This window comes from Falco cherrug, chromosome 4 (assembly GCF_023634085.1).
Source record: "Falco cherrug isolate bFalChe1 chromosome 4, bFalChe1.pri, whole genome shotgun sequence".
Taxonomy (NCBI): domain Eukaryota; kingdom Metazoa; phylum Chordata; class Aves; order Falconiformes; family Falconidae; genus Falco; species Falco cherrug.
In genome coordinates, this window is record NC_073700.1 from 21,676,926 (window position 1) to 21,690,111 (window position 13,186).

General features: G+C 43.5%; 1 protein-coding gene across 4 annotated transcripts in view; it reads left to right on the forward strand.

Moving 5' to 3' along the window:
- The window catches only part of LOC102055836 (contactin-4), a 339,085-nt gene that overhangs the window by 83,523 nt on the left and 242,376 nt on the right, over window positions 1-13,186 (forward strand). Inside the window, exon 1 of one of the 4 annotated variants that reach the window (XM_055710002.1) lies at window positions 3,833-3,928. The exons of 2 other annotated variants lie outside the window; for them this stretch is intronic. The gene's annotated coding sequence lies outside the window, so the exon portion shown is untranslated. Of the gene's footprint in view, window positions 1-3,832; window positions 3,929-7,607; window positions 7,709-13,186 lie in introns of those variants that run through there. One more of the 4 variants, XM_055710001.1, reaches the window with a different exon arrangement.

Consider the following 13,186-nt stretch of genomic DNA (forward strand, 5'->3'; position numbering starts at 1 on the left):
GGAGAGCAGCTGCACTTAATTCTATCACTACTCAAGGCATGTGATAGCACCCAGAAAAAAGATGGCTTGGAAGGAAACTGGATTGAGTCTCTAGTGAAGCATTGTATCATCATCCGAATGACCCTTTGGGGCAGCTGGGGAAGAGGAGCTGGATGATGCGCAGCATCCTGGTGATCTGTGCTCTCATCCCGCTGCAGCCCATGCTGTTTGTCCTGGCTGGGTGCACCACTGGCTTTCTCTGAAGGCAGGAGATACTCATCCCCTGATCCCAATCATGCACCGCAGGTTCAAGACAGCCAAGCAAATACGTATTTTTAAGCCAAGTTTACTAAAATAGGACACTGTTGGTATGTGCCAGTTTCTTTCCCCCAAGTCCAAATTATTTTTTTCCTAATTTTTACTAACAAAGTATTTCAACCAAAGGAAAAAAACCCACCTTTTTCTGACTTCACTGGAGGAGGCATCTCAATGATATGTATTCCCATCTGCTTTTCATCTCCCTTCAAAAGCTTATGCCCTGCTTAAATGGGACATTTTAATCTAAGAAACTCTTTACTGAATTTTCTTTAACCTTGGGTGCCTGCTGTGAGGAGCCCTCTCTAGAAGTGGGGTTATGTGCCCCCAGGTTTCCAGGGAATGTAGCTTCTGTTCGAAGTGGTCTGGCAAAAGGAGCCCTATTTCAAAGGCATCTGCTTGATTTATGTTCAGAGCTGAGTTTTCTTCCCCCTTGCTGATGCCCCAGAGGAGTACCTGGCCATCTCTGGAGTGGGGGTAATACCAAGCTGGGAAAAGCCTGGAATGACGAGCTCCTCACTCACCTTTTCTACCTTTAAAGTCCTTTTTGTGTGTGTGTGTGGTTTTTTTGGGTCAGAGGCATGGGATTACATGGACAGTGCCTGAAGAGAAGAGGAAAGGTACTTTCATACCACTTATCTCCCAAGTTTCTGCTCTGCGCAGAAGTTATCTGTTACAGATAATAGGAAAAGAAATTGCAGTTAATGAATAAGGGACTTGACTAGTGCTTATTACCCAGACAAGGCTCAGGGTAAATGACATAGCCCAAGACAAGTAGAAAAGTTAGCCTGAATACAACTCATTGTGACAAAATCAAGAGGGTTTAGGAAATTATTAAACCTTTTTGAAAGTGGAAGTTCAGGGCTTTCACTGTGAATATTAATGTCTCCCATAAAAAGAGCTTTTTGTTCATGAAGTCCAAGATCATACAATCAGTAGAAATTCAAAATTAATCTTTATTGTATGATAAAGGACCAAGAGAAGATAAAAGAAAAGATGTACTTGAAGGGAAAAGTCTACCAGGGATATAATGCTATCGTACAAAAATATTCTAACATCTATGGTTCCTTCTAGAATTTGCTGTGTGGAGAGTAAGGTTTTACTTACTAAGATTGTGGTGGGGTTTGTTTTTATTTTGTATTTGATGAGTGGGAGATCCAGGGAACCCTTGCAAGATGGGGTGGTTTTCCCATTTGCCTGCATACGTCCCATGACACATGTGTAGAGTTAACAAACCTGTATCACAGAGACAAAACTGTTAAATAATGAAAGTATTCTGGGGGGATTTCAAAAGGTGAAACTGGAAGGTCCAGAGCCCAAATAAAGTACTGAATAAGACAAGGAGCCAAACAGCGTTGCTCCCCTGGCTTTGGAGCTCTCTCATAGCTCTTCCTGGTTGCCTTTGCAGTCTGTGGTGGGGTCTCCTCCCTCTCTCCCTCCCTCCCGCTTCGTGACTAGGGCTCATCATGGGTTCCTGGTCTGCTGGTCCCACTCATGGTTTGTAGCTTCACTTGTCCTAGATGAGCTGCAGCATCCTGAGTGCAGTGAGCAGCCACACCCCGACCTCATGTCTTCATTCTTCCGGAGCTGTTCAGGCTCCTCTGGTAGGACGATGACTGGAGCAATTGGAAACAGTAAATGACATGCTGGTGTGAGGTAGCACAGCTGTTGGTGAGATCCTGATGATCATCATCTTCTGGAAGCAGCAAATGTGCATGCAGTTACTTCTGTGTTTGAGCTCTCAAGCTCAGTAACACCACAATGTATTAATTCTTCCTAGCGCTGAGGGATCATTCCATTGCAGCCTGCCCTGACAAGTAGGAGAGTGAGGGTGAGAGCCGCAGAGTCTGATGCTGCAGCTGCTCACAGAAGCAATCTGTTCTGTACCATTTAATTTGCTAATAACCAGTAATTTACAGCGAGGCTCTATTGTCTTAATAGGAATACTAATGAAATCTGGCCTCTTCTTTCTGAATGTAGGAAGGTCACTAGTGATAGTTCTGCTGTTTCTTCTGTGGAGTTGTCTGCCATGTCTTGTTGGTGGGGATAAGAGGATGCTAATAAACTGTATGGACTCTTCATTGGTCTAGTCAGAAGTTAAAATTAATGCAGGTTTTATATTTCCTATATTGCTTGTTAGGCTCTCTAGGAAGCTTATGGACAAAACCTGCTATGTAATGTGAAATGTTTTGAGTAATCTTGTCATGCAATTAGCTTGTATGAATCTTAGCTGTGGACTTCATGGCAATGAAAAACTGAATCTGCCCTCTTTTGTGGGCTTTTGTTGTTGTTTGTTTGGGGTTTTTTCCTCTACTTGTTTGCACTGCCTGAAAATCCAGTCTGAATTAGTATTTTGCTGCAACTGAAGCAGAACTTAGTAATAAGAAACCTCATTTCAGACCACAATGTTTTTGTATTTGAACTTCAGCAATTGATTTTTATTTTTTTTTCCATGCTTGGCAACCTGATCATTTTTAAAATTTAAACAGTGTTTTGCTTCCCTAACCATTTGAGCTCAGGGCTCTTCCAAAAAGTTGTGGGGCATTTTGAGGTCTTTGGAGCAAATAGAGAAGCCTTAGAAATAGCTGTTTAACCTGTCACCTGCACAGATGAAAGCATTTTCCAGAACGCTAAAAGCAAGGTATTTGTCTTGCATTCATGGCTTGTAAAAATGTTCTAGTGGGTATGATATAGAAAATAAGAAATGGCTTCAATTCCATAGTGGTGTAGTCGGGTTCCTCAAGTGAAAGCAACTGCCATATTGCAAATAAAATAATTTTGCCCTCTTACATCTTACTGTGAAATGCAGGTAAGTATCCGAGTAGCCCCCCGTGACTCGAGTGCTCTCTGCATGCTTTAAGAACATCACCCGTGTAAGCATCTGCTGCACTGGGACTATGGAGGGGCCACGAGAAGGATGTGAATGAAGTAGCTGGATTGTTTCCAGCTGGATTCGGTCTGCAGCCGGTCCCTGTGGTTGTGCTGACAGAAACCTCGAGGAGAGCCCGTTTGAGGAAAAAGAACAGTGTAATTACTTCTGACAACAAGGAGGGTGGAAGAGCAAAGAGTTAGAGCTGGAGTACGAGAAGCTCATCACCAAACTGTCCTCAGGGCCAGCGTGGTGCTGCACTGTGGAGAAGAACGCAGGTCACTCCTTGTTCTCCTTGGAGAGTTCTCTGTATCTGGGAATTTTAAAGTGAGTAATAGGCACGGGAATTGTTATTTGTTGGAGCAGTAATAATCCAGCAGGATATGTGGTTAACGAAGTACATCACTCCACGCTTCTTGCGTAGCTGATGGCTTATGATTCATCTCATGTTGCAAAGCCCACATGTGTTATTTGAACAAGTTACACGGCCCTTAGAGAGGTGGTGTTCAGTCAGCCTTTGCTCTCTATTTGGAAAAGTCTCTTGAGCAAACAAATAATTGAGATGTACACATCTCTAATGTATAGGACAACGCAGATCTACACAACATTGTGTTGTGTATGTTGCAAGAGAAGCAAAAAGATTTTTAGTGCAACCCTGTCTTCTAGGAGATGGAAACCACTGCTGCTGTAGTTGGATTTCTGTCAGCTAGATGAGAACCGAGCCTGCTGGGGAGCCTGAGGACATCTGTATGGCGTGCATCCTCGGTAATTTTGTTCAGGTCTCAAGTCTAACATTAAAGAATTAATCTTTTTTGTTGTTGTTGTTAGAGGAATTTAAGAAGAACTGTGTTAACAAGTTGCACAAAGGTTGGAATTATATGTATTTTTTCTAGTACTTGAGAATTAATGAAATTTGTGCTTTCTTATAGGTCTGTTGCCAAAGTGTGCCTAGACCTATCTTAAATTAGACTGTATGAACTTGGGCGTAGGAGCAATCTTCTTTTATTCTGTGTTAGCTCAAGGAGATTTTTGTCAGCAGTGGGCCTCTTGCATGTTACAGACAGATTTAAAGTCTCATATAATTTGGCACAAGCATACGTGGCGGTCTGTAACATAATGATAACACAGTGCTTAGTTGGAGATGGCAGGTGCAAATGCTTTATAAAGAGGTATTAAATTCATTTTGATAATAGGTGAACTGAAACTGCAGCCACTTTAAACTAGGGGACCAGACCCAAATTCTGCACCTGCACTGTGATGCTTTTTGTAGTTTACAGGAAACAATCCCTGGATGGTCTTGTAGCTATTTTCAGTAGTGGGCTGGATTTTGAATGGATTCATTTCACCTAAATTCAGCTGTGGATGGCCAGGTCTCCATGGAATTAACTCTCCATCCTGTTGCTTGTTTTGTTAGTTGCTCATTTCCTGAAACTCTTGGTATAACACTGAGATGGCAGCTATGGCTGTGTCTGGATGGCATCGCAGTAGGGGAGAGCGGTGGCCGAAGGAGATGGGCTCCACTTTGTCCCATCTGGCTGAGCCCGTGGGTATCCCTGGAAGTCCTGAGAACAAATCTCTGCCATAAACGACACCTGCGTCTTGCTCAGTATGGTTTTTCTCTACAAGAGCCATCACCGGTAATGTGGAACAGGGGGAGGCATGCTCTTAAAATGAATTGTAAGCTTCCAGCGACTCTGCTTTTCATTGTGCTGTTGTGTTCCTGGCAGCTTTTGTGCCAGTGCTCCATGTTTTCCGCGGCTGGTGGAGCTGAGTGCAGGTCTTAATTGTAAACGCTGCTCTTGGAGCTCCATGAAGTTGTAGGACGAGTGATTCATAGCAGCCCAATGCGGTCAAGTTGGTGGCCTCTCCTTCAGCATCATGTATTAATTGGAGCTGATGGTATCTAAAATGAATTAAGTGTATATACAATAGAGATTTTTTTTTCACCAAATTCAGAACTTCTTTATATTTATTGGTTCCCATTTGCAAAATAAGACTTGTTGAAAACTCAAGGCACTAGTTTGTATTTTAGAAGTGCCAGAGCTAATCTGTTGTTAGTCCTTTCCGAAATCATCCCGATGTGAAAATGAGCACCAATGAATCAATGTAAGAATGATCACATGGGTTTCACTGCATTTTCTGAAGCCTCTCAGATCTCACACCTCTTTGCATCTCAGCCAAATTTCCAGAAAAAGTGTGCGTGTGGGTGGAAGGAAAAAAAAAAAAAAAGTCATCAGAATGAGGTTTGGTGAGGGAAAACGCTGGGCTCCTGGCCTGGAAAATGTGGGACCTGTGAGCTGAAGTGCCAGCCGTGGCTGATACATCACAGAGAACAGGGACAGGTGAATCCCAGATGATTTAGGACATAGTGAGTGCAGCATTGATTTCATTCAACTTTCCATAGGAGAAATAGCCCAGCTGTTTTCCTTTAGATTTTGCACAGGTTTCAGCCTATCAACTTGTTTAAAAGCCTTATGGGAAAATAAATGCAGTAAGAGGGAGTGTACTGTGAGTGAATGCGTCACTTAATTGTTTATTAATATGAAAAGAGTGCAGTGTTAATAACAAATCTTACACTTCTGTTAGCTGCAGTGAGAAGTTAGCTAAGTTACGTGAGATATATGTTTAGTTCCAGATGTTGTACAACTTTTTATCCAGTGCAGGGCAGATCTTAGGAGTTGCTGAGTATCTTCATCACTTGAAGGCTGATGAGAGCTGAGGGCTGTCATCACCTTGAGGGACCAAGTCTTGCATACCTATGAATGGAGCATGTGCTTGCTCTTTCATAGCATATTGGTGAAAATCTGTTGTAGACCTAAATATCATGGGTCAGGAGCGCCACAGATGCTGTGATCTTAAGGTATTTTTCAGTGTAGTCAGTTTTAATGACATTTGAAAGAGGCAACTGGTCTGAGGATAAGTATGATAGGGTGACATATGGCATAGCAGATATGGGTTTACCTCCTGCAGCTTGTCTTCATGTTTGACTCGAGCAGAGTAGAAGGGAACCTGCCTGGTGAGAATATTTGATTCTGTCTTTTTGCATATGTATTTCACCTAGGGATGGTGTTTTCCTAAGAGTGCTTATCCCTGCTGAAAATGAACATATTTTATTTTACATCATTGAAGCAACAATGTGGGGAATAAACCTTAATGTATGAATAACTCCGTGTGTGTGCAGGGGCTCTGCACCGTTCCTTATCTGAAGGTTTGAATCAAAACTCATGCCAGAGCATGAAAAAAATGGGTTTGAAGGCAAGCAGCACTGCCAGTGTTTGCCTTATTTTTCATCCCTTGTACCATAAGCGATTGAGGTTATGAGGAAGTTCCTCATCATGTGTCTTTAGTCACTATTATCTGATTATGATCACATTGCAATGAAATAATGTAAACTGCAAACTGAATCTCTGGGGCTGCTGGGCAGGTGCTACCTCAAGGGCATAGTTAGACCCGAGTCTCCGCTGGGTAGCGTATGCTGGGGGGAGTGTGGAACAGGCATCGCAGGGGCTTCAGCTGGTGTCCAAAAACCTGCTCCCACGCAGCCCACGGATGCGGAGCACCCGCCCTTCCCATGTGCAGGGACTCTTAGCTGAGTGGCATTCCCTTGTTTTGTTAAACCTACAATTTATTTTCTCCTCTGTTGGAAAAGCTGAGAAGTAAAACTTAAAAAAGATCACTTCTTGTTGAAAATATGCAGGCAAAAGTATCATGGTTGAAAAATGGAACTCTGAAGGCAACATAACAAAAAAATTCTGGAGGCTTTCAGATTCTTACTGATAACCTGTAAACACGTATGAAAATTGTGTATATGTATGCATTTACAAAATTGTCCTTTTTCCCAAAAAAATCTTTTTTCATTATAAAAAGCTGTAAAAACCTGATGGAAAAGCTAGATGACAGAAAACAGCCAATTCTCAATATCACTTTATGCTGCTGTAACACCCAAATGCTGAAGGAGCTATATAAACACCTAGGAAACCACAATCTGTCTTGAAAAGCCTACAAGTAAAAGTAGATTTTCAAAGACATAAAAGGTAGATTGGTGTCTGGCTCTTGCTGAAAATCACTGAGTACCTCAGTCTGCTGAGCATTGTTGAAAATCCCACCCAAAGCCCTTCTCTGTTCGCATGGAACAACAGGAGTATGCAGTAAAAGATCTGACAGCATCTTTCTACCAACTGTTTTCTTTGTAAGTCACTAATATTTCTTCTTAAAGATCGCATGTGATACTGAAAATGTATTAGTGGGCGGGTTACAGACCAGAGGATGCATTAAAAAAAAAATACTGAAAAATAATAATAAAAAAGGCTGCAGCCGGCTGGTTTCCATCTCCTCCCTGGCTGAATTAAGAAAGATGTTTTTCTCCCCAGTGCTCTTCTTTCTCCCTCCTTTCCATTTTCTGCATTATGTTTCCTCCTCCAGACTGTGGCGGTGGAGCTGAATGCTGATGAGACCATTGGCAGTCTGTCCCCAGACAGAACTTCTTAAGGTCATTTCTCCTGGTTCTCGATTGCTTGACCTGCTCGTTTCTCTTCCCCAGCTATGGTAGGCTACCCAATTATACGCTGTTATTTTTATGATACTTGCTTGTCCTTCTCAGCCTTAATCTTCCTTTATTGTCAGGAACACTCACAGTCTCTGTAGTCTAGTTAGAGCTAAAGTTCATAAGAGAAATGTTTTAAATTGACAGTTTCAAACGAACAATCAGGAGTGCAGGCGGTGATGAGGTGCAGTAGGCTTTCCGTGGACGCAGGTAGAAGGGAGTCGTAGCACTGATGCAGTGATGCACTCGCTGCTGGTGAGCTGTGCTGGCACCGATGCATCCTTAGGATGCAAACTACCTTTGAAGGGAAGGTTGCACATACCTGCCCATCGCAGACAACCTGGGCAGGGTTGTGTTGGTTTTATGATGGTGTAGTTGTATATATAAGTAACACTTTTATGGGTCTGATTCTAGTTTTCCTAGACTTGATAAAATACACATCTGTCTCTGTTCTCCATTGCAGGCAAAGTCTGGGGTTTGTTGCTATGTTTTGTCAGTTTTATTCCAAATTCTACAGCCCTTCTGTACACAGTCGCTAGCTGAGTAAGATCATCTATTATTTATTATTATGCTGGTTGTGTGGTTTGTGCAGTGGTCACTGGGCAGGAGAGGTGTGGGGAGAGCGAGATGACACGTCTGAGTGTTGAAACATGAGCTCTGCTGTCCTCTGATGTGTGAGGTCCACATACTGTGAAACGGCATCATAAACTGGTGAAATAAATTCCCTTATATCAAATGCACTTCTTCATTCTAGCAAGGATAAGCTCAGCATCAATAAAAGAAAATTGCTCTGAGACCGTATCTGCAAGTTACCTGTGTGGACCTGCAAGTATTCCATACGCAGCATTTCGCAAGCCGGCATACGCAACGTGCGCTGAGCAGGCTGGGTGGGCTCCGCACGGGAAGGCGTGTGCCGTGGTCTGGGTGCGTGCTGCAAAGCAGGTACCTTAAGAAAATGGGCAAATGACACAAATTCTACTTCTTTTGGTACAGCGACACCTCTTCATCTTCAACCCCATTAACCACTTGCTCATCTCCCAAGGAACTACTTGCTGTAGCTTCTGCTGTGTTTCCCAGCCGTGCTGATGTGCGCACAAGGTCCAAATCGCCCCCAGGGCACCGCGGGGTCAGAAGGGATGAAGCTCGTCCAAGGCCTGGCTGTGCTGACCCCAGCAGAGTTGCAGGATGGATGGAATTGGCCCCCGTTCTGCTCTTCAAGGCTTTCAGAGTTGTCTGAGTAAAAGGGGACGTGAATGCATCATACTTCAAGTATTTACAATTCTCAAATGCCTAAGAAGCTTTTTAAAGGTCAATCTAATTAGGACGAAGTTTGTTTGTACCAATGTAAAATAGTTACTATTATTGGAAATTCATTCCAATGCAATATATGGCATTTTACTTACAGTCTGCATTTTAGGTTTGTATGCTTAATTTGGAAAGTGAAATGATCTTTCAGTTCCATAATGTCTTACTTAAAATGGCATTTTAATCAATAATGAGTTTTTTTGCTACAATTAAAAAAAGATTCATTCTTCCTGATGCAAAATAATTAATCAAAGTTTTTGCATAAGAAGGATTTTTTGTATTGAAAATAAAATTGCCTAGACCTATAACAGCCACGTTATTTAGTGTGTCTGTTTTTGATTGCCAGCTTATGGGAACAAAATCCTTTTTTCTGTAATTTAAGGATGCATTTGAATTCAGTTTGAAAGACTAAATTTCATGATGTGTTGCCCTTAAAGGCTATAAAAGTTGAGATGTATTTGTGCGTCTCCATAAGAACACCAAAGTGAAAGGTAAATTAGGTTTTTCTTTTAGTTTCTTTTCATACCTGAAGGGCTCTGCCTGCTGCCCGTGTGTCTCCTGCAGACCAACCTGCTGGCCCAGGCCTTGCCCACCAGAGGGGACTTCAGCCCTTACAGCCCTCAACTGTCCTAAACGTAGGTACTACATGGAGGAGGGCAGGGGACAGGGAGGGCATTTTTAGTCTTGTTCCACCAACTGCTGTTGCCTTGGTGGCTTTCTTGTCATCTGAAAGCTTAGAGCCAAGTCCAAAGCGTTCCTGTAGAGGAGTGAACGAGAAGCTTGAGGAACAGTGTTTGGTCCTTCCAAGCAGAGGGACTTCTCTCTGAGTCAACATTTAACACCGCTGGCAGCAGGGCTTTCTCTTGGTTTTTCTTTCTAGTAGTCTTTGACGCTGTTTTCCTAATGTGAAACTATAGAAATTTTATGTTATCTGAATTCTGTAAAATCATAGAAAGAGATGAAATGTTGTAAAACAGGGGAAAAAAATATCTCTTTTGGGTAACTGAGTTTCTTGGACATACTAAATACTTTGGGTTTGCTCCAGGTGTTCACATAGCTTCTAGCTCTGTTGAAGAGGAGCAGTTTGTCCTGCATGGCTGGAATTTTCCTCTCCCGGTACATGGCCAGTCTCCTCTGCCAGCCTGTTCATGGATCAGGGAACGTTGATCCCAAAACATCCGAATAACTGCACAGTAATAAGCTCTCATTCAGTATATTTTAGAGAGCATACCTAAATGTAATGAGAATATGACCTACAGAAAGAAAGATATTAAAGAATCGTATGCATATCTGTAGCCAAGATGAAAAATTATGAACAGCAAGAAAAAGGTAGTCTTGAAGTTTGGAACAGAACAGGAACTAGGGGCTGTGTCCTTTCCTCTGTTCCTTACTGGCACCTGACTCCAGAAAATTTCAAGGACTCATAGGACTAGTTTGGAGCCTGGTTTAACCAAAGCAGTATAAAGAGTAAAGGGTTCCTTTTTTTTTCTAGGAGAGTGTATTTTTGTCAATCGTAAGAAAAGTGAAGTTGTTCTTGCTTAAATATGCATGGTAAAATTTAATGTTTTAGCAGCATCATAAAAATAATTACTATCTCAGTGTCAGGCATAATTATTGCAGGTGTGAATGGAAATACACAGCATCATGTTGTCTGAGACATAAGTATTTCAAGTATTTATAATTTAAAAAAGCCCAACCGTCTCAAGTCATTTCACTGTTGCAGTGAGGCTATGTGCAGTGTTGCTGCCAGGATTGCAGCTTTTCCAGGCTTCTTGTGTTCAGCATGGTGAAATGAACGTGAGCCAGCAGTGTGCCAAGGTGGCCAACAGCATCCTGTCTTGTGTCCGAAACAGTGTGGCGAGCCAGTGACCGTCCCTGGCACTGGTGTGGCCGCACCTTGAACCCTGGGTTCATTTTGGGGTTCGCTTCAAGAGTGACATAGAGGGGCTGGAGCGTGTCCAGAGCCGGGCAGGGGCTGGGGCACAAGGCTGAGGGGGGGCGGGGGGAGCTGGGGGGGTTCAGCCTGGAGAGGAAGGGCTGGGGGGGCTGATCGCTCTCGGCAGATGCCTGGCAGGGGTGTGGGTGGGGTGGGGGGGGATAGGCGGGGGACGACAAGATGAAACAGCCTCAAGTTGCACCAGGGAGGTTTAGGTTGGGGATTAGGAAATATTTCTTCACTAAAAGGGTGGCCATGCACTGGCACAGGCTGCCCAGGGAGGTGGTGGGGTCACTGTCCCTGCAGGTATTTAAATAAGTCGTAGATGCACACTCAGGGACATGGGTTAGTGGTGGCCTTGGCAGCGCTGGATTAACGTCTGGACTTGATCTTAAAGGTCTTTTCCATCCTAAACAGTTCTATGGTTCTGCCTCGCTCTGCTGTTATCCTACATAGCTGCTGACTTGCTGCCTTCTCCCGCTGCCTGCCTCCTGTGTTTCACCCATGTGAGATGCAGATAGAGGGCCGATGCATCGCTGAAGGAACTAAAATAGCAAGAGTACCAGCATAACGCTTGAATTGCAGATACACACTATCCAGTGGCATTACACGAAGCAGATGGAGAGTTCCCCTGGTAGCCCTGCTGTCTGATAGGCACTGAATGGCTCAGGTACCTGGCTGGCTGAGCGTCTGGGGCACAGGTACCAGGTTGTGCTGTGCTGCAGAGGGCATTATCGGGGTGCTTGTCTCGTCCACCCTTGGTCCCCATTTTGCCCCTTTTGCTGTGCAGTGCTGCAGTTCTTGGCCTCATGATGTGTGTCTGGGAAAGGTCAGGCCTTTGTGGTTTTGAGATGAAAACTTTGTCTGATGAATGAAAAGTACATCAACAGCTGTTAATGAGATCCCCTAACATCAACGCACATCTTGTGGGGACTGTCACAGCTGGACTTCCTTCGTGTCCTTCCTTTGGTCAAGGACTGTCTGCTGCACTTCGTGTACTGATGTGGAGAGGTGGTCTCTGGGCTTGGGTGAGGCTTGCCGGTGCTACCAGTGACTCCAAATTCAACTCCAGAAGCCAGCTACCATCATGTGCAGCTCGGAGAGAGGAAAGCTTAACCCATCCTCTCTGCTGAATACACATGCAGCTTAAGCAGCTTGGCTTAAATCTGGCTACGGTGAATGGTGCATCATCAGATACAGAAAATAATCATAGTGAAACCTCAGCACATCTTTTCTTTGTTAATTCCTTTCAGAAGCTACAGAAACTAAGTACTGTGTAGATGGTAGTACAAGAGTAAAATAGCTATTGAAAGGCTCTTTGTAGTTTCAAACTTGTTTGTTGCTACTGCTGTTCTGTACAGCCAGACGTAATGAAGCTGTGTGCAAGAAAACCGAATTTCTGGGTGCCTGCTGTCCTAGAGGATTGTTAGCGAGGCACGTGAGTGGCAATAGCTCCAACATTTGCATTTGCATCCACGACAGCACATTTTTTTTTTTTTTTTTTTTTCCCACTTGCTGATAAAACACCTTCTCCCATTGCAGACCATTCCTTGCCACGCCATGTCACCCGGCCGCTCCGTGCGGGACACCCCTGCTGCTCGGCCCCTTCTTGCACCAGGGGGGTCTGGGGTTCGGGGCGGGAGGACGCAGCTGCCTTACGGTCAGATAAATTCCTTCTGTTTGAAGAATTTTAAAAATATGTTGTTAGGTAAACAAATTTCACAAGAATGTGGGTTGAAGACCCTTACTCCTGGAAAGAAGCATCAGAAGATGTGTAAAAATTTTTGTCGCTATTTTGGTTTTCTAATCAAAAGACCTGCCAAAAGGAAAGGATTGCGTCTTGTAGCTGGGCCCTGGCTTTGAAACACTGCAGCGGGGAGGATGACAGGAATTGCTTTCGAGTTGTTCTGGTAATAATGACTGTAGATCAAATTCTAATAAGTTCAGCCTCTTAAACGTTTTGCTTTAAAAAAAAAAAATAAATCCACTTTTCTATCTGGACATATGTTTTAGCTCTGTGGCATGGCATTTATGTGGAAAATGATACAAGGTAAGACATGGAGTGCTGTTTAGAGGAAACATTGTAGATTATAAATAGATTAAAGATTCATCTGACAGAGGAAATTTTCAGTACCCATTTCAAACTGGATGTGGCTTTTTGCCAGGCTGCCTAATGCTCTCCTAACCATAGCAGGGTCAGCTGGTGGACAGTTCTACCTAGAGTTTTTTAGTTAGTACT